Source organism: Macrotis lagotis, chromosome 1 (genome assembly GCF_037893015.1).
Source record: "Macrotis lagotis isolate mMagLag1 chromosome 1, bilby.v1.9.chrom.fasta, whole genome shotgun sequence".
NCBI classification, from domain to species: Eukaryota; Metazoa; Chordata; class Mammalia; order Peramelemorphia; family Peramelidae; genus Macrotis; species Macrotis lagotis.
Window position 1 is genome coordinate 880,248,364 of NC_133658.1, and position 21,570 is coordinate 880,269,933.

Here is a 21,570-nt window from a genome sequence, read left to right on the forward strand (position 1 = left end):
TGGTATGTGAATGTAAAGAAATATTTTTGTTTTATAAGAAATGATGAGCAGGAAGATTTCAAAAAACCTGGATTTACATAAGCTCATGCTGAATGAAGTAAGCAGAACCAGGAGAGCATTGTACACAGTAACTACAACATTGCAGAATGATCAAGTATGAATGACTTAGCTCTTGTCATAAATAAAAGATCCAAGAGGATTACAAAAGACTCATGAGAGAAAATGCTATCCACATGCAGAGAAAGAACTTATAGACCCTGAATGCAATTCAAGGCATAGTATTTTCACTATTTTTTGTGTTTTTTTATTTTTTCTTTCTCATGGTTACTCCCTTTTTGCTGATTCTTCTTTCCCAGCTTCATGATTCATGAGGATATGTGTTTAACATATTTGTACAAGTATATCCTATATCCAATTGCTTTCAGTCTTGGAGAAGGAGGAAAGAGGGAAAAAATTTGGAATTCAAAATCTTACAAAAATGAATGATGAAAATTATCTTAAATGCAAAGCAATAAATTTAACTGATTAATGAAAAAAGCGGTTGGATTTTGAATGAAATTCAAGATTCTCTGGCTTATTCTCATCTGAAATTTTAGATTATGAAGCAAAATGTCCTCTAAGCTTCCTTCTAGCTTCAAAACTTTGTTCTTATGATCCTTAAACTCTAATCTAGTGTAATAATGCTCAGGACTTATTTTTTGTGAGCATATATGGCAACAATTCCCCTTTATGTTCTGATTCATGGCCTCTCTGAGAGGCCTGAAGTCTTCTAATCATTTCACCTCAAGTTCCCATTCTAGTGTCCTCCCCACACCCCTTAACTGCCAGTGATTAGCATGCCAATTCCATTTAGCCAATTAACAATCACCTAATTTTTATAAAGGGTTGTTTACTTCAAAGATATGTCAAGAAAAAAAATAGTAAATATTCCCTAATACCTGGGTTCTAGGCTTATTCTCCCTAAAGAGAATGGGCTCAACTTAATGTGGTTTCTTCTTAGCATTAGCTCCACCAAGTTCACTCCAGAAAATGACATAATCAAGGGTTAGATAAGTCTGCATGCTTGCTACTGGTTAAGTAGGTCCAGCAAGTCAGTCAGGTCTTTGTTCCTTATCATTTTATTTCTGGGAAATCCCAGGAGGAATAGGGTATTCTCATGACCCTTTATAGCTCATTTGGCCATTTCCAATTTTCTTCATCTAAAACAGGAAAGAACAAATGCATGAGGCAAAGGAGACCACATGCTGATCTCAGGGAGGAAAGAACTACAAGGTTTTCCCTTTATATCTTGGTCTTTCTAACTTGAGAGTGAACTAATGCAAGTAAGGGTCAAGTTGTTGCTATCTAGTAGTACCTTTTGAATGTACTCAAATTCTAGCCACAAAATCAATCAATTGTCCCACTCCTCAATCTATGTGTAGCAGGCTAGAAACAGTTATACAATGTCTTTGTATGCTCCCAAATTATGTAACCTAGAGTCAGTTCAAACCTACTTAAGAATAAGCCAAATACTAAGTTTTCAATGAGAGCATTTTTTCCTCTGTAAAAAGTTAGCTACAAATCAGTTTGATTTACTATTTTGTTGATTTCCTAAATTTAATAATGGAAAGGGATTAATAATACAAGTTAACCTTAAAGTGTCTTGTGCATACATCATCTCCCATCCTACCTCACAACCCACATACAAAGAGTTGATTGTTAAACATTTACCAGCATAGCACTAGGAACAAATTATTTCTATTACATGTCAAAACATCTTTCTAGAAGCAGGCTCCCCAGTCTCTTTCATATGAGGGATTGCATCAACCCTTTCACCTTTTACCTACTCTATAGCTATTCAGAATGACTCCCACATATTTACAAGGCACTGATCTATTGCTACTATATTTCGGTAGGACCTAAGCACAGATCTGAAACACACCTAACAATTTAATTTTCCTCTTCAGGATCCAGTTTGCAATTATGAGTTCACATCCCTATAATACTTTGAAGATGTCACCAAACAACTCTGTAGGTACTTAAAAGATAGTATTATTCCAGTTTTACAGTAGACTGAGGCTTAGAAAGACAATGGTACAAAAAGAACCCTGGATCTGAGGTCAGGAGACCAGAGTGGGAACTACTCAGGCACCATCATACTGTAGTATAAAAGCATAATAATTTCTCAAAACTATATATCTTGATTGAAGATTGATTTCTTTAGGAGAATACTCAGCCTTCATTTTGATCAACTTGCCAAACTAATAAGAAATTAAGATTCCTGGTATCTTAACCTATTGTTAATTACAAACTTAGGAGGACAATGTTCAGGATGCTGGGAGACTGTCCTGCTAGGAAGATACAACAATAGATGAAATAGTGTTGTATGAGGATGATAGCCTTTGATGTACAGTTTTGGGCAGAGATATTGTGTAACTTTCATGGTTAGATCACAAAGAAGATTAATTTTCCCCTATTCTCTGTTTTTGTATAAAAATCAACTAATTTCCCATCCAAAATGTGGTCATTTCCTTAATGGCCTCCATCAAAAGGTTTTAGATGGTAAACTCCAGAGAATAAAACTTCATGTCTAATCAATATTTTCTGTCAATTTTGTTTTTAACACTATTTTAAGGATTTGTTTTACAATTTTAGGGTTCACAATAGACAATATGCTTGATTTGGCCAGAGAACCTGGTTTTAATCCCAGTTCTATCACTTGGGCAGTCTTTCTAGGCTTTAATTTCCTCACTGGTAAATATGAGAGGGCTGAAATAAATGAATGACATCAAAGATTATTTCCAGTTCTAATTCTATAGACTTATGAGATAAATAGGGGCTAAAATCCTTTCTAATTTGAAATCCTAGCAACTGCAAACTCCTTGCACAGGGACTCTCTTTTGCATTTCTTTGTAGAACTCACAATTTCTGACATATAACAGCCTCTCAGAAAATAATTACCTAGCTGTGTGACCTTGGGCAAGCCATTTAAGGTCATTGTCTTGCAAAAAAAAAATGCTATTCTGTGGAATGGAATCCCATAGACGGGATCAGGGGAGAGATAAAAACAGAAATTTGGGAAATATAAAAAAAATGTCAATAATTTTTTTTTGTTGTTGTTGTTCTAGACTCTAGTGATGACTGTCTTTCAAGAAGATGGAAGTAGAGAATAAGAAGAAATTTGTGTTATGTAAAAACAAATGATATCAACTTGCACATTGCACATATTTTCAGATTTTTCCCTTTTCCTTTTCTTTAAAAATGTTATTTAGGATGACTGGGAGGGAAAGCCAAGTGATTTTTCCAAAACCCATGTGTAGTCAGAACTGAAATTTGAACCCAGTTTTTCTAACTCCAAATCAAAATTTCTTTCCATTGTACCATGCTGTTAGACTACCATCCTCTCTCTTCATTTCTGCCCTTGAAAAGTTCTATTCATTTCATTATAACCTTTAATCCCAACCCAGAGACTATTTCTGACAACAACCCTGCCTTGCTCATCAAAGTTATTTTTATCTTCTTATTAAAATAACTTTTTATTATTTTGTATGAAAATGCTTTTTGATGAGATGGCATATTATTTAATTTGCTTACATGTATACATATTGTGTCCCATTAGTTGACTCAAATTCCTTTTATTTTTTAATCTTTATATTTCCTTGCATGAAATAATGAAAAGTGAAGAGAGCAGAACCAAGAAAACATTGTATACAGTTACACCAATACTGCTCAAAGAATAATTTTGAAGAGTAATAAATTATTCTGAGTACTATAAATACTCAAACCAACTCTAAAGGACTTATGAAGAAAGATGTTCCAGGGGGAAAAACTGTTATATAGAAGTCCATAGCATGGTTTTACATATATTTTTATTTAATTAATTTATTTTTTCCAAGTATATGCAAAGATAGTTTTCAATTTTCATTTTTTTGTTGAATTTTGAGTTCTACATTTTTCTCCCTCTCTCCATTCTCTCCCTTCCTTGCCTTAATGTCAAATATTCTGATAGAGGTTATTCATGAATAGCTATGTTAAATATATTTCAATATTAGTAATATTGTGAAAGAAGAATTAGAACACCATGTAAAGGAAAAGAATATAAGGCATTGTCTGAAGTTTGGGTGCTTGTGATTTCTTACAGAACAATAGTATTCCATCACAATCATATACCACAATTTGTTCCCTTTAATTTCCAACGTCTTTGCCATTACAAAAAGCTGCTATAAACATTTTATGTATGTATTATCTCTTTGGGATACAGACCTAATAGTGTTATTGCTGGATCAAAGAGTATGCATAGTTTTATTGACTTTTGGGGTTTATTTCCAAATTGCTCTCCAATATAGTTGGATCTGTTCACAATTCCATCAATTATGCGTTAGTGTCACAGCTCATATTCCCTCCAACATTAATTGATTTATTTTTTGTTATATTGATCAGTCTGATGGGTGTGAGGTAGTACCTCAGTTGTATTAATGTACAATTCTCTAATCAGTAATGATTTAGAACATTTTTTCATATGATGAGTGTTTTAATTTCTTCATGTGAAAAGTGCCTATACCTTTGACCATTTATCAGCTGGGGAACAACTTCTATTCTTATAAATTTGACTCAGTTCTCTATATATTTTAGAAATGAGTCTGTTAGCAGAAAAGCAAGTTGTGAAAACTGTTTCCAAACTTTCTGTGTTTCTTCTAATCTTGCTGCATTGGTTTTATTTGTACACAAAGTTTTTAATTTAATCTAACCAAAATTATCCACTTTGAATTTTATCATGTCTTTCTCTTATTTGCTCACAAACTCCTTCCCTTTCCATAGATCAGACAGATTAAACTATTCATTGTTCTACTTACTGGCTTATGATATGATCCTTTTTGTCTAAACCCTGTACCCATTTTGAGATTTGATATGTTGATCTATGCCTAGTTTTTACCATTCTGTTTTCAAGATTTTTCAGCAGATTTGTAGTCTTTGGATTTATCAAACAGTAGATTACTAAAGTTATTTACCACTATTACTCTTGTGTCGAATCTATTCCAGTGATTCATCACTCTTATTTCTTAGCCAGTACCAAACAGTTTGAACACTGCTGCTTTATCATTTTAGATCTGGTACATTTTTAAAATTAATTTCCTTGATATTCTTGACCTTTTCTCCTGATGAATTTTGTTAACATTTTTCTTGCCTTATAAAATAATTTTTTCATACTTTAAATCATATGGCAATGAACAAGTAATTTAATTTAGGTAGAATTATCATTTTTATAGTATTAGCTTGGCCTATCCATTAGAAATTGACATTTTTTCCAATTATTTAAATCTGATTTTATTTATGTGAAAATTGTGTAATTTTGTTTATATAGTTTCTCAGTTTGTCTTGGTTTATCTTGACAAGTACTTTTTGTTGTCTACAGTTACTTTAAATGGAATTTCTCTTTCTATCTCTTACTGCTTGACTTTGTTGGTAATATATAGAAATACTAATGATTTATGAGGATTTGTTTCATATCCTGTAACTTTGCTAAATTTAATTGTTTTAACTAGTTTTTAGTTGATTTCCTAGGATTCTCTAATTATACCATCAAATCTGGAAAAAATGAGTTTTGTTTCCTCATTGCCTATATTCTTCAATTTCTTTTTCTTCTCCCATTGCTAAAGCTAATATTTCTAATACAATATTAAATACTAGTGTTGATAATGGGCATCTTTCTTTCATCCCTGATCTTATTGGAAAGGATTCTAGTTTATCCCCATTACATTGCGAATGGCTTGCCATTTTAATGAAAACTCCATTTATTCCTATGCTCCCTAATGTTCTTAATAGCAATGAGTGCTATATTTTGTAAAAAGCTTTCACAGGTATCTATTAAGATATGTGTTTGATTTCTATTAGTTTTGTTATTGATATGATCAATTATCTTGATAGTTTTCCAAATACTGAACCAATCTGCATTCCTGTATAAATTCTACCTGATTATATTATCCTAGTTATAATTTAGAATAATCACTTTGCTAATATTTTATTTAAATTTATTGCATCAATAATCATTAGGAAAATTGTCTGTAATTTTCTTTCTCTATGTTGATTGTTTCTAGTTTGGGTATCAGCACCATATTAGTCTCATAAAAGGAATTTAGCAGAATTCCTTTTTCATCTTTATAGAATCAGAATTAATTGTTCTTTAAATGTTTAGTAGAACTCACTTGCAAATCCATCCGGCCTTGGAGATTTTTTTCTTAGGGAGTTCAATTCTTTTTCTGAAATGGGATTATTTAGGTATTTTACTCTCTCTTCTGTTAATCTGGGAAATTTATATTTTTTGTAAATATTCATTTCAGTTAAATTGTTGGATTTATTGGCATTTAATATTCCTGCCTTTCTAACTTTTGATTATGAGCTTTTATGCTCTAGTACATGGTCAATTTTTGTGAAGGTATTATGTACCATAGAGAAAAATGTATATTCCTTTCTATCCCCATTCAATTTTCTCTAGAAGTCTAACTTTTCTAAAATCTTTCTAATATCTAACTTTCCTAAAATTCTATTTACCTCCTAACTTCCTTCTTATTTTTTTGGTTAGATTTATCTAATTCTGAGAGAGGGAGTTTGGGATCCCCTAATATTATAGTTTTATACCACTTGGTATGCATATATTCAATATTGATATTAGTTCGTTGTCTGTGATAGTTTTTAGCAAGAGGTAGTTTCCTTCCTTTTTCCTTTTAATGAAGTCGATGTTTACTTTTGCTTTTTCTAAGATAAAGATTGCTATCCCTGCTTTTTTTCATTTTAGCTGAAGCATAATGTATTCTGCTCCATTATTTTATCTTTACTTTGGATGAAATTCTCTGCTTCGAATCTGTTTCTTTCGAATAGCATAATGTAGGATTCTAGCCTCTAATCCACTCTGCTATCCACTCCCATTTTTTGGATGAGTTCATCACATTCACAATCACTAACTCTCTGATTACTATCTCTGTATATGCTCCATCCTATCTTGTACTTTTGTACTTTTGTACATTTGTACTTTTCTCTCTTCATTCATCCAAAACTTCCTCTTCAGTCTTTTACTTCTGATTGCTGCCTGTCTCAATCTGTCCACCCTTCAATCATCCCTCATGCCTTTTCTTTCCCCTTTTCCAGCCTACTTTGACCTTTCCTTCTGTCCTTCCTTCTATTAATCCTTCTTTCCTTCCCCTCTTCTCTTCCTAATTCCCTACAGGGTAAGATATATTTCTAAACTCAAACGAGTGTATTGCTTATTCTTTCTTTGAGCAAATTTAATGAAAGCAAGATTCAAGCATTTCTCCCCTACTCCCCTCTTTCCCTCTACTATAATAGGTCCTTTGTACCTCTTCATGGCTACCATAGACAATGAAATAGTATCACTACTAAACATATATGTAGCACATGGCATAGCTTCCAGATTCTTGGAGAACTTAAGTGGATTCCAGGAAAAAATAGATAGCAAAGCTATAAAATTAGGGGACCTTAATCTCCCTCTCTCAGAACTAAATAAACCTAACCACAAAATAAAGAAGAAAACAAAAGGAGGTGAATGGAATTTCAAAAAAAATAGAGATGATAGACTTCTGGAGAAAATTAAGTAAGAATGCAAAGAAAATACCTTTTTCTTATTTGGCACCTACACAAAAATCGATTTTGTGTTAAGGCATTAAAATAAGGAAGACAGAAATATTAAATGTGTCATTTTTCAAATCATGATGCAGCAAAAATTACAGGTAATAAAGACCCATGGAAAGATAGACTAAAGTGAATTAGAAAATAGATCATCTAATTTTAAAGAATGACTTGGTCAAACAACAAATTATAGTGACAATCAATAATGTCATCAAAGAGAATGACAATGAGATAATGTACCAAAACTTATATGAGATAAAGCCCAAAGCAATTCTTAGGAGAAATTTTATATCTCTGAATACTTGCTTAAATAAAATAGAGAAAAAGAATGGGAACATGAAGAGTCAGACATGATTGAAATAGCTAAACAGCAACAAAAGAATGGGTTATGTATGGGGCAGCTAGATGGTGCAGTGGATAGAGCACCAGCCCTGGAGTCAGGAGTACCTGAGTTCAAATCTGGCCTCGGATACTTAATAATTACCTAGCTGTATGTCCTTGGGCAAGCCACTTAACCCCATTTGCCTTGAGAAAAAAATCTAAACAAAAAGAAAAAAGTAAAATTGAAATAAATATATTTTAAAAAGAATGGGTTATGTATAGTATGCCCATATTCCATGAATTTCTAATCCAAGCTGTGGAACTTTGGAGGCTGTATTCACCAAGAGGCTAGTACAGCATTGAGGATCAAGGCCATTCAAATTGCTTTAGGGAGAAAACAAACTAATAAGAAGTTGTACCCTCAAAAACTGAGGGTACATACAAAAGATTTCACTTACTCTTTGTCTCTTTACTCTGTGACTTGTATTGAGAAAAATTGGATTGAGTTGCAGAATGCAAAAAAGGCAACCAGCCATATGTATGAATTTCTTTTGTGTTTATTCTTTTCTGGGCTTAGGTGACTGAGTATTTCTAGATAGGAGTACCCAGGAAATGGTGTGAGCTTCAGAAACCAAGAAGTCCTATCAGAAGTTCCTTATCAGAGTGGGTAGTTAGGTCCACTGGAAATGATAGCAGTGACTGCCAGAGCAGTGGAGGTCAACCATAGAGTTGGCCCTGAAGAAGGATGGTCACTTAGGTACTGGAAACAACCTCAGTCTGAGACACAGAGGAATGAGTGTTCACTCCATAGTCAGAGAGTTCACATCCTGCCTCTGCCATTTACTACCTTCAGACTTAGGACAAGTCACTTTATAATTCCTATCTCACTAGATCCTCAGTAAGCCTGTGAGATAGGAGCTGATATTATCTCCATTTTACTGGCAGCAGAGGGTAAGGGACTTACCTAGGGCCACCCAGGCTTTAAGTGTCTAGATTCAGACCCTGGACTCTTACTGATTGAGTGGCAGAGGAAGGCGGTGATGCCAGCTTCCCCCTGCTCTCAGGTCCAGATGGAGTTAGATTGATCCAGACGCCCTTCACCCAAGTCCAAGATTAGACTGGCACTAAGAAACCCCCTGGAGGAGGCGGGAGACCCAGGATTGGAAACACAGCTGCCCGGCGGGAAAGTGCGCAGGCGCCAGGCAACGGTCCCTGGCAGAAGATGGCAACGTGGTGCCTCGTGCTTCACCTCCCTCGCCACAGCGGGCTTGAGGAAAGGAAGCCACGGCACTCGGGAGCTCCCCCGCCTCGGCCCTGGGCAAGGGCTCCACGCCGAAGGGCTGAGACCCCAAGAGGCTGCTCCGGGCGGGGGAACAGCCGCGAGGCTCCCAGGAGCTCTGCAGGCGCCCCGGGGCAGTCACCCCAGAAGAGGACTCTGCCTCCCCCCCAGTCCCATGGCCTTCCCTTAGCAGACCGCCCGGGAGGATGCGTTCAGTCAGTCTTGCAGCCTTCCCTTGAAGACCCGAAGGACTATTTTTCTGGAAGGGATTTTAGAAGCTTTGAGCCCTAAAAGTTACCTCTTTTCATCTTCTACCTATTACTTTTCATTCTGCCCTTTAGAAGGCCAAGCACGATGGGGCTGGGACAACCTGTCAAGTACTTAAAAACAGCCTTTATGTCCTTTGTCACTTTGTTTAGGACAACTCTTGCACTGAAAAGTTTGGAAGAAGGAATACTAACTGGACTGATTTCATTAGTATAATATATAAAGAAACTTCCTCTATCAGTGCAAGTTGGTGCCTTCTCTACCACTTGTAGTCTTAGAGTTGTTTCACTGAGAGATTCAGTGATTTCCTGGGGTCACACAGTCAGTACATGAGGAGCAGAAGATGTAAAACAGCAGTCTTGTCTAAGTCCTGCTTTGCACTCCAGGTCTGGGAAGCAGAGGAGAAAAAAAATCAGGAGTTAAGTTTTTTACTGGAGTACTTAAGGAAAATATCAGACCCAGTCAAAAGAATAGTGACTGACAGTATTTCCTTTGATTCTCACTCATACTCATTCCCCTTTTAAAGAGGAAGTGATATAACCTATCAGTTCAGCAGTCTTCTCAGGATCACTCAATGCGTGTTGGAGGCAGGTTTAGAATTCAGATTCTCTATGCTCTCTGCCCCACTTCATGCTTCCTGAATTTATCTTTCAGGATGGCACAATGAAAACCTAACCAGGTTAGTTCAACTATGAGATTCTATTCCTGAGGACCTTATTGTACCTGGAACCAAAGGACAAAGTTACGAAATCAGCAACTAGTTCACACTGCTCCTTGTTTCATTAAGTTGGATGTCAATGAGGAGGATGCAAGACTGTTAGTTCTTGTTATTTCCCCAGAACCTTCCCAAACACGTTCAATTATGCTCTTGGGCAACAATGTCATTAAGAGCCTCTGGCAAATCTTGTCACTTAGACTAATTCTGGAACACTCAGGTTGAATCGGTGAACTTTCCCCCCTTCCATGAATCATAACTACAGATCATAACTACTATGTCAATTATTCTCCTTTTTGTGTGAAAAGGAAAAACTTCCCATTACATTTAAACAAACTTGCACATCTACAGGACTGAGCAAATGTAACACCAGGTTGCTTCATTCACATTCCCAAAGGCACAGAAGTAAAGAATTTTCATCTGGAGGACTTTTTTTTTTGGTGATGTGGGAGCCCAGACAAAAGGGAAAGGAGAGGAAGGAAGGTAAGTTTTCAGAATTGTCAGTGTGTTCTCATGGGTGTCCCTACCTAAGGAGTTCCAATTTATCTTCTTTTTCTTCTAATTACCTGCAAATATTAATTTGAATAGCTGTATATATTCTAATTTGAGTGACTGTATATATTCTAATATTCTAATTTATTCATATTTGTAAAAGGAACAGAAGAGATGATACATGTGTGTGTGTGTGTGTGTGTGTGTGTGTGTGTGTGTGTGTGTATACACACACACACACATCTTTGAAATGCTATGCAGAGGATAGCTTCAGCACACTTGGGTTGACCACTGGAGTGAATTTATGGGAGGTCATAGAAAAAATTTCCTTGGATGAACAGGCATGAATGTGTTGTGGACTCCATTATTTCCAATCTATGAAATCAAAACTTCTTTCATGTATCATTCATTTGTTGTAGCAACAGATTCACCTTGAGAATTGGGCTTGGATTATTATTGACATGTGTTTGCATTCTGGATGTCCCGAGGGATTTCTGTATATGAAATTGGCTATTTGTACTCAATTAGGTGAAATCTCATTACAAAAATTTTTCTCTGTGTAAGATAGTTATTTTCCTGTTCCACAATTTGGATCATAATAACATCTCATTTTTCTTTTTTTAATTTTAGAAAGGTTTTATTTATTTTAAGTTTTACAATTTTTCCCCCAATCTCGCTTCCCTCCCCCCAAACCCCCCACAGAAGTCAGTTTGCTAGTCTTTACATCATTCCCATAGTATGTATGGATTGATCTAAGTTAAATGTAATGAGAAAGAAATCATATCCTTAAGGAAGAAACATATAGTATGAGATATAGCAGAATTACATAATAAGACAACATATTTTTTTAAATTAAAAGTAATAGTCCTTGGTCTTTGTTCAAACTCTATAATTCTTTCTCAGGATATAGATGGCATTCTCCATCACAGACACCCCAAAATTGTGCCTGCTTGCTGCCCTGTTGGTATGAGCAAGTCCATTAAAGTTGAGCATCACTCCCATGTTGCTGTTAGGGTGTATAATGTTCTTCTGGTTCTGTTCATCTGGCTTAGCATCAGTTTCATGCAAATCCGTCCAGGCTTCCCTGAATTCTCATCCCTCCTGGTTTCTAATAGAACAGTGTTCCATCATGTACATATACCTCAATTTGTTAAGCCAAGGTCACATAAGCAGTAACTTTGGACATGAGGTTTGAACCCAGTGCTCCAACCACAGAATTAGTGCTCTTTCTGCTTCAGAATGAGATTTTTTTTAACAATTTGGCCATTCTAGGGAGTTTAAAGAGGATTTCTTCTACATTTATCTATCAACTGTGCTTGACTAATTGCTCTGATTATACTAAAAAGGTCAATGAGAAGACACCATCAACTCTAATAGCTCTGCACATATTTAATTGTGGAAAACAGGAAGAGCAGCCTGCAACTGGAAGGAAAAGGGTGCTTCTGTCTTCTAAAGAAAAGACCAAATGTGGAAGATAATCCATAGATCTTTCTGTAGTCTGCCCTCCTGCTATGTCATAGCTATTCAAATGTACCAGTAGGGGAAGAAGGCAGTCATTTTTCTTATCTGGCACTTAAAAGGATCAGATTTCATTATTTTGCTTATTTAGTAGCATAAATATACTTTGTCATTAATATACATACTTTAAAAGTTACTCTGATTTTAAAAATAAATCTTTTCCTAGATAGAGTTATAAAACTTTACCTAGTGTTACAAGTGTTTCCCAATTTTTAAAATCCAAAAATTAGTAGCATTTTGGGGGGTTGAGTCACTAGTAAATATGGATACATACATATATATATATATATATATATATGTCCATGCATATGTATATCCACTTGGCCATATGTCTGTATGTATATATATATATACATATATATATAATTTATTAATAATTTGAAAATAATTTCAACAAAGAGGAGAAAAATGGGTAGTATGAAACCAAGACCAGTTAAGACTTAACCTTATAGACTATGCTGGAACACCTCAAAGGTCCCTTTGAACTCCAAGAGTCTGTGAAACTGTTAAAAAGATATGTCTCTTCTCTAACACTCACCCACATGTTTTTCATGTAAATTGACACCCATCTAATGAATGCCAAGTTTATTCCAAATTTGGATGGAATTTATGCATGATTAAAATAACAATCAGTACTGCCAGGATAAATGGATAAAGCATTAAACTTAATTCATGTCCTTATAAGCTGAAATTGCATCCTTTTTGCTATATGATGATTTTTACAAGTCCATCACAAATTCAGTCTTCCTTCAGAAGGGTGAAATAGGGGCAGCTAGGTGGCTCAGTGGATAGAGCACTGGTCCTGGAATCAGGAGTACCTGAGTTCAAATCCGACCTCAGACACTTAATAATCACCTAGCTGTGTGGCCTTAGGCAAGCCACTTAACCCCATTGCCTTCCAAAAAAAAAAAAACCTACCAAAAAAAAGACTAATCATAGAAGTGAATTCCAAATCTGACATTTATACCAAGATTTTCAATTTGTTACTATGAGGAGGCAGAGCAATCTCTATAAATTGCCTTCTGCCACAAAGGTTTTACAGGTTTCCTCAGCTGGAAGCTGGAATTTTGTTTACTTTGGTAGAAGTTATTTCCTGGGAAAAGAAATTCTCCTCCTCCCCTAAAGAGAAATATTTGCATAAGCTGATAAATTTCCTAAGAAATCCTTCTTGGCTCCAGGAAAATGTCACAGAGAAAATGGACTGATTTATCAGGGGGATAATCTTAATTTTCATGCCCACTCTGATGCCTGGAGAAGACACTAAGGTTTATGTTTGCTATGGTCTGGAAATGCCAGCTAAGCCCAGTATTTCAAATAGTGGCTCTATAAATAAGTCACACTACAATGCTAAAGAGAGAAGAGGGTGATAGACAGGAATTTACAAGTTCTACATCACTGGGTGTCCCCTGGCTCTTCATTTTTAAGACCAGGGAAAATGTGCTATTGGGTTTCCCCTTTATTAGAAGACACATGCTGATTAGGTACAATGGTATATTTTAGGACTAGGCTAAGAAAGCCTTTAGAAAGGGAAAGAAATATGACCAACAAAAGGCTCCTCATTGGTCTAAAAAAGATTCTCTTCCTCATCTTGGTTGGAGGGGGTGGGGTAATAGCACTGTTCTGCCAAGAAAGAGGGAAGAAACATTTCTATTAAATGATTGTGTTCTTTTCTATCAGTAGTGTTTAAGTAGGGTCACAGGGTAATATTTGGTATAAATAAGCAAGGTAGAGCCCTTGGAGGCTGTCTTTATAAAATAAGGGAGAATACTATGCAAAGACATTCTTCTCTCTGCTTCTTCCAGAACCATCTTCACCACATGGCTTGATCTAGTCCAAACAGAACTTCTGGTGAAGGTCTGAATATAGTGGGAGGCCTTGGTCTTTTGGATGGGCCCATGTTACTGAAGTACCATGGCATTACCATAATGCTAGTCAGAACATTAGTGTGCTAACTGTATTCTTGTCTTTTGTAATCAAAGAAGACCATATCGTGTATGACTTAATCTTAGACAAGCATATGCTGTTGGCAGGATCAAGTAGCAAATGGGGATGAAAGAGGAAGAAGCCACTCAAACCCACTGAAAACAGCCTTCCAGTGTCAGGCCCAAATGAAGACAATAGGCAGCAATGATCAAACAATATTCATGACAAATGCTCAAAGGTCTTCTCTTCTCCAACATTTCCATGGACTGATCTTTATAGGGGAGAAAAATGAGGTCCTTTGCTTTATGATTTGTTCTTGATGGAACCAGGTAAAATCTTTGTTATTCATTGCTCCTTTCCATAAATGATCAATAAACATCTTTTTAATAATACAAGCTAGAATTTTTCAGGAATCTCAGTCACACTACCTGTCCCACAGGCCAAAGAACTCCTTTAAGATCAGAACATTTGTTCTGTTCTAATCTTATCTCTTTCATTTGCTCTCCACAATATTTCTAGTGACTCAGAGGCACATCCAATAATGTGTTCAGATACTGAGCAAGAATTGTCTGGGTCAGATGACTTGAATTCATCAAGTGCAGTGTTCTCCACCAGTACCTCATCTAGATTGAACATCAGTCCTCTGTTCTGTTCTTCCTGATTCAAAAGTCAGGATGAAAATATTGGATGAAAATAGAAGCAAAAGGACTATTGGGCAACTTCACCTCATTCATTTCTTATAGCAGTCTTCCCTCTTATTTTAATCCAATGCCCAGCACAGAGTGAGTCAGTCAATAAGCATTTATGAAATAGCTACTATAGAATAGGGGGATATAAAAAAAAGGCAAAATTGAAAAGACTTACATGAACTGATGCTGAGTGAAATGAGCAGAACCAGAAGAACATCATACACAATAACAATACACACGAACAGCAACAATGAGTGATGATCAACTATTATGGACTTTCTGTAGTACAATAATCAGAGATAATCCTAAAAGATTTATGATGGAAAATACCATCCATATCCAGAGAGGGAATTGTGCAGTTTTTCTTTTTCTTTTTCTTTTTTCTTTTTGATTTTTGCAAGGCAGTGGGGGTTAAGTGATTTGCCTAAGGTCACACAACTAAGTATTAAGTGTCTGAGACCAGATTTCAACTCAGGTCTTCCTGACTCTGGGGCCAGTACTCTATCCACCATGGCACCTAGCTACCCTGAACTGTGGAGTTTAAATGTAGACCTAACCTTGCCCAACCTTATCTTCAATTTTTAAAATTGTCTTATGTATTATGTAGTTTTTTCTCTCTAATTTTTTCCTTACATTTGGATTTGATTCTTCTTTTACAACATGATTAATATAAAAAAGAGGCAAAAGATAACCACTGCTCTCAAAGAACTCAAAATTCAATGAGACAACAAGCAAACAAATAAGGTCTAAATAAGCCACATACAAAATGAGTAGAGAATGATTAACAGGGAGCAGAGCCAAGGCAGGAATTCCCAGAAACTCATTCCCCAAAAACTCCAAAAGCTGTCAAATTACAACTCTAGCCAAAATTTGGAGGGGCAGAACCCACAGAAAGACTGAATGACACAATGTCACAGTACAAGACAACTTAGAAGTTCCATGGGAAAGGTCTGTTTTACCATGACCAGGGGTTGGAAAAAGCCAAAGTGAGTGCAGCTGCCATGTAACCAGCCCAGCTGAGTACCTAGATCCCTGGGGGTGCCTCATATACTGAGGTTCTTGGGGGGGGGGGGGTGTCCTAATAATACTCAAAAGCTCAGGAAGCACCACAGGCTAGGGAAATGAGTAAACAGAAAAAAAGGAACCTGATCATAGCCAATTACTTTCATCCCATGGAGGATGAAAATACACAATCTGAAGATGAAAAAATCCAAACTTCTGCATCTAAAGACACCAAGTTGGGCTCAGGCTAAAAATAGATTTTGAGGGGAAACTAGGTGGCACAGTGGATAGAGCACCGGCTCTGAAGTGAGGAGTACCTGAGTTCAAATCTGGCCTCAGACACTTAATAATTACCTAGCTGTGTGGCCTTGGGCAAGCCACTTAACCCCATTGCCTTGCAAAAACTAAAAAAAAAAGATTTTGAAAATCAAGTAAGGGAGGTTGAAGAAAAATTGAGAAAAGAGAGAGATGCAGGAAAAACATGAAAATGAAATCAGCAGCTTAGTCAAGGAGATCCAAAAAAATGCTGAAGAAAATAACATTAAAAACCAGTTTAGGTCAAATGGATAAAGCAGTCCAAAAAGTTATTGAGGAGAAGAATGCTTTAAAAAGCAGAATTGGACAGATGGAAAAGGAGATAAAAAAGCTCTCTGCGGAAAACAAATCCTTCAGATATAGAATGCAGCTAAAGGAAACTGATGACTTTGCAAGAAATCAAGACACAATAATTCAACACCAAAAGAATGAAAAACTAATTCAGCAAATAAAGACCTCCAGTCAGGAAGACTTACCTTTCTGAGTTCAAAGCCAGCCTATGACACTTACTAGCAGTATTATCCTGGGTAAATCACTTAACACTGCCTCAATTTCATTATCTGTATAATGGGCTGGAATAGGAAAAGGCAATCTCTGCCAAGAAATCCCAAATTGTCTCAGTGTCACATCATAACTAAATTACAACAAAAATAAGCTTATATAACCCTTGAAGGTTTATAAAGAGCTTTTCATGTGTCATATTGTATGCATAATTTATAGTTTATTCTTTCATATGAAATATACCTAAAAGGAGGTTCATTAATAAACTAGAGCATACAGGAGGGCAGCCAAGGCAACCTTTAACTCATGCTCTATGAGGTTTTCTTGAGGAAACTAGATAATATTTAGATCAAAGAAGACTAGAAAGAAGAGAAAATAACTTGTCTTCAGTTATTTAAAGAATTATGGCATGGATGCAAGAATAGACTTGTTTTACTTGTCCTTATTAAAGATCTTGGCCTGGATCTTATGTGCTTACCTGCCCTGAACTCGGGAAATGTTTAAATTACTATTCCTCTCACCTCAGCTCTTATAATACCATTTTGTTATATGATCTGCTTTGTGATATGGGAACCGTACAAAGTCCTTTGGAAGATGCTCTGGGTTTAAGTTTTGATGAACTGAAAGAGATCAGAACATTTGTTCAGAATCAGATCTTCTTCCTCTGAAACTTTGTTCTAACAACACCAAAAGCTGCCATGATTAGAGATATTCTGTAATATGTCCAGAATCCAGGTTTCATCCTGCTCCTCTATTAGTGTTATAAATTGGTATAAATCAGAGGGTTCAAGGATACATAACACAAAGCAGATGTTTTGACCAGGGTTCACCATTTTTTACTTTTTTCTACTCTCTCTCCCCTTCCTTAAAAAAAAAAATTTTTCTTTTTATCCTGTATACTCTTCTATACAAATCTTAGACCTCCCAGGGCATCCTTGGTCATTGTTTGGATTACACTAAAGGATCATATTCATTTTCCAATCAAATGTTTCCTTTTGTTCCTTGTTCTTGTGAACCCATGCACACTCAGCTTCTCTAACATAATCTCCAGATGTTTCTGTGGCAAAAGGTAACTTAGATTATCAGAACCTTGGCATGATCTCAGACTAACTCTTTTCCCTTTCATATTTTTATTTCTCATTAATTTTATGGTCATTCAAAATATTTGCCTCCCCATAATTTAACTGCTGAAAGCAATACCACCTCCTCAGTCATTCAGGAAGTAAATCTCATGGCATTGAAGTCTTTTTGACTCCCTTCTCTTCCCTCACTCCACTCATTAGTTGACAGGTCTTGTCATTTTTGCCCTCCATATCTCTCACATTTGTCCTTTTCTTTCAACCTCTATTACAAATATTCTTCTTTAACTTCTTTTTGCTACATAGCAAACTTTTATAACCTTGGAGTCAGTCTTCCTTCCATTCTATCTCTTCTCCCATATATCCTTCACACCATTGTTTGTATAATATTTCTTAGACATTGCAATGAGTAGTAAAGTAGAAAGTTCACTGGCTTTAGAAACAGAGGACATGAATCTGATACTTATTATTTTTGTGGTCTTGGGAAAATTCATCAAACTCTCTGACCTCAGTTTCTTCATCTGTAGAATACGTTGGTTGGACTAGGTGATCTCTGAGAGCCTTTCCTGATCTAGAGTTCTATGAACATGTTGTCTCCAGAACATTTTGTGGCTTTCCATTCATTATCAAGTAAATCAAAAACTTTCTTCCTGGCATTAAGTGCCTGACTGGCCCTATGAATTTCCTGTTTAGAAAACTGCTTAGAGAAGAAGATCCTTCTATAAGGCACATTAGCACTTTCTGAGTAGTTTTGAGTCTTAGCCCAGAGAGTGACCAGTCTAGGGTCACACAATCAATATTGGAAGGACCTGAGGCCAAGTCTTCCTGCTTTGGAGGCTGACTCTCCATCCTCCATATCATGCTTCCTCAAACACTTAAACACTTAAAAGATGATACCTGGTTGAGCCTTCTCCCCATTCCCATCACCATCTCTGAGCACTAACATCTTCATCTTTTCAACTTCAGTAACTTGTCCTTAGCCTAATTTAGACCCTCCTGCCCTTGGGTTTTCCACTCAATTCAGTGGAAACTACACCATGTACAGCATTCCTAATTATACCAAGAATAGCATGAATTTTCTAATTTCATTTTTTGAACTTTAGAAACACAGACAGCATGCCCTGAATCTTTTGGTCCTGGAAAGGTTTAAACACACACACACACAAAATATGTATAAATCTTTCACAGACTACATACATTGCCCTTTCTACTTCATTGTTCTTTTCTCCACCTTAAGCCCATCCTGTTTATCCTTTCTCTCTTCCTGCACTCAATTCCTTACCTTACCTCTTCTACCCAGTTTCCAGTGAGAACTCTAGGTGAAAATTTTGACTCAATTTGCCAACTGGGAGTAGAACATGACTGTAGGGATACTGGAAGCATAGTTAACAATTTGCAGTTTCCCAGTCTCTGAGATCTGGGACTAAAATTGGCAACAGCATTAAACTGTATCATTTTCCTTTGGTTTCTGTTTTGTTATCTAAGTGATTTGCTATGGTTTTCATTTTTTCCATTTTCTTTACAAAGAAAGGACCATGGATTAAATATTCTCTGTGATACCACTTTCCCCTTTATAAGGAGAATCAAAAGTAGTGTTGAATTCTCCATTGTTTATTGCTTCTGGTGATAGACTGAATATACCTTAGAAAACTGCTGACTCCACTGTAGCAAAAGATAACCTTTTCAATCTCCCTCCAGAAAACAAGCTTCAAGAGGCCTGATTTCTATATTGTACTTCTCAAAAAAGTAAAAATCTCCCTTCTTAAAATGTATGTTTGTACAATTCACATTCTTAGTTCAAAGTTTTAATAATACCCCTTTTTGGTATTCCCTGGTCCATAGTTGTTATTGAAAGGTGAAATGGTATTGCTTGACTCACATATGGACCCAATTCTCCAGAAGGCAAGTATGACAAGACTAATAAATCTAGAGACATCCCTAATGATCCCTAATTCTTTACCCCAAATTTTTCCTTATTAAGCAATTTGGAAAATAGTTTCCTTTTACTGGTCCTAAAGATAACAGGGCTATCTCCCATTGGCATCATTCCAGCTCTTTGTATAAAACTCCCCTGAAGAACCCTGGAACTTTGGCTAAAACATAGATCTCTCCCCTCCTCCACTGTGTGCTAGCCCCTGCAAGTGACCTGGAGGTCACTCATGGAGACTAGACCTACTAAGAACTGTTCTCATTAACTGCCCCTTATGAGTGGCAATAAATTTTGTTAGCAATTATCTTTGAATGAATGCTCTTCTGAATACTCTTGTTGTATGAGTTGTCATGAAGGTTGTCATGAAGAAATCTATTAGCAAATCTTATAATATTGATCAATATATATGACCTATATTGAGCCTCCTTTGTGTCTCTGGCACTGTGCTGGGCACTGAGGATACAAAAGCAAAAGGTCAAACAATTACTGAGAAGTATCAGAGTTTTCACCAAAGGGGAAAATAATATACAGAAAGGTAAATATAAATTGCTAAACCTAAAACTGTAAAAAAGTTTAAATACATACACATATATGTACATATTTAGTCCCATTTTCTTAATAAAAATAATAAACTTTGCTTTATAGAAACTTATGCTATAGAGGAGAAAGAGGGCAGCCTCTAAATGAATAACATAAGAGAAATTGTGCTGCATGACTACCAGAAGCAAAATTTTAAAATGAATGGTCATTTTTACCCAAGGCATGAATAAGAAAAACAGAGATCTCTCTTCAAAACCACAATTTCTAGATTAATATAATCCATGGCAGATCTGAATTGCAGATTTTAAAAAGAAATTCTAATCTTTCCCAGTTAAATGATGGGTGTCTAGAAACATTTCCCTGGCAGGAGAGGAAAAATAAAAGCAGAACAGATTTGGCCAAATCAAGATGGAAAAATACAATAGACAACTAACAAAACCAACCAATCATGTCACAGAAAAAACAAAGTAGAAAAAGATTTTTTTTTATTTTTGTTTGTTTTAAGGCAATGGGGTTAAGTGATTTGCCCAAGATCACACAGCTAGGTAATTATTAAGTGTCTGAGGCTAGATTTGAACTCAATTCCTCCTGACTCCAGGCTGGTGCTCTGGCCACTCCCACACCTAACTGCCCCTAGAAAAAGATTTAAGAGAGCAAAGAGAACTTTGTTTTTAAAATCACCAGTCACCAGCCACCAATATCTCTAAAGGAAAAAAGACAGGATTCCTTCGATCCTTCCTAAGGGCTCCCTGCCCCTTTGGTTGGTGTGAGTTAGAAACATCGTTTGCCTTATGGGAAGTGGGAGAAGAGGCAAGTGACTGGAGTCCATGTTAAGAAATTCATCTCCAAGTTCATTCTAAACTCTTATACTAGCTACTAACAGAAATTCCAGTATTTAAAAGAGCAATAAAAAAAAACTACAGGTATAAGCATTCACATAAATAAAAGGGGGATTACCTGAACAAAGTCTCACGTCAGGGTTCCAAAATGCACCACTCTCAAAACAACCAAATATACACAGAGCATACCTGAAAATATCAAAGGAGTACCAGAGGTAACAGTACACAGAGGCTAAACAGAGAAAATTACCACTCCAAAAAGAGGCAAAAATTTCCATTAAATTCAAATGTAAATTCCAAAGAATATTTCAACTTCAACCAAAACAGAGGTTTGAAAATAGAGCAATTGAATTGAAAAAATGGTAGTCTCATCTCATTGCAAGGTTAGCTTTAGCTAGGCTCAAAATCTGTCCTCCATTTGGGGGGGGGGCGGGATTCCTCTTGCAGATGTTCAAAGGGAGTCATCCTCCTTTTGTAGTTAAAATCATTTTATCCAAAGCACAGCACCAAAACATTAAATGTGAAAAAAAAGGGAGGGTT

General features: G+C 36.1%; 1 protein-coding gene and 1 pseudogene across 1 annotated transcript in view; both read right to left on the minus strand.

Moving 5' to 3' along the window:
• Window positions 1-9,260, minus strand: part of LOC141509125 (arylacetamide deacetylase-like 4) — a 64,709-nt gene extending 55,449 nt beyond the window's left edge. Inside the window, exon 1 of the mRNA XM_074218402.1 lies at window positions 8,906-9,260. The gene's annotated coding sequence lies outside the window, so the exon portion shown is untranslated. The remainder of the gene's footprint in view (window positions 1-8,905) is intronic.
• LOC141509126 (cilia- and flagella-associated protein 107-like) overlaps window positions 1-19,104 on the minus strand; it is a 117,171-nt pseudogene extending 98,067 nt beyond the window's left edge.
• Between the last annotated feature and the right edge of the window lie 2,466 nt (window positions 19,105-21,570).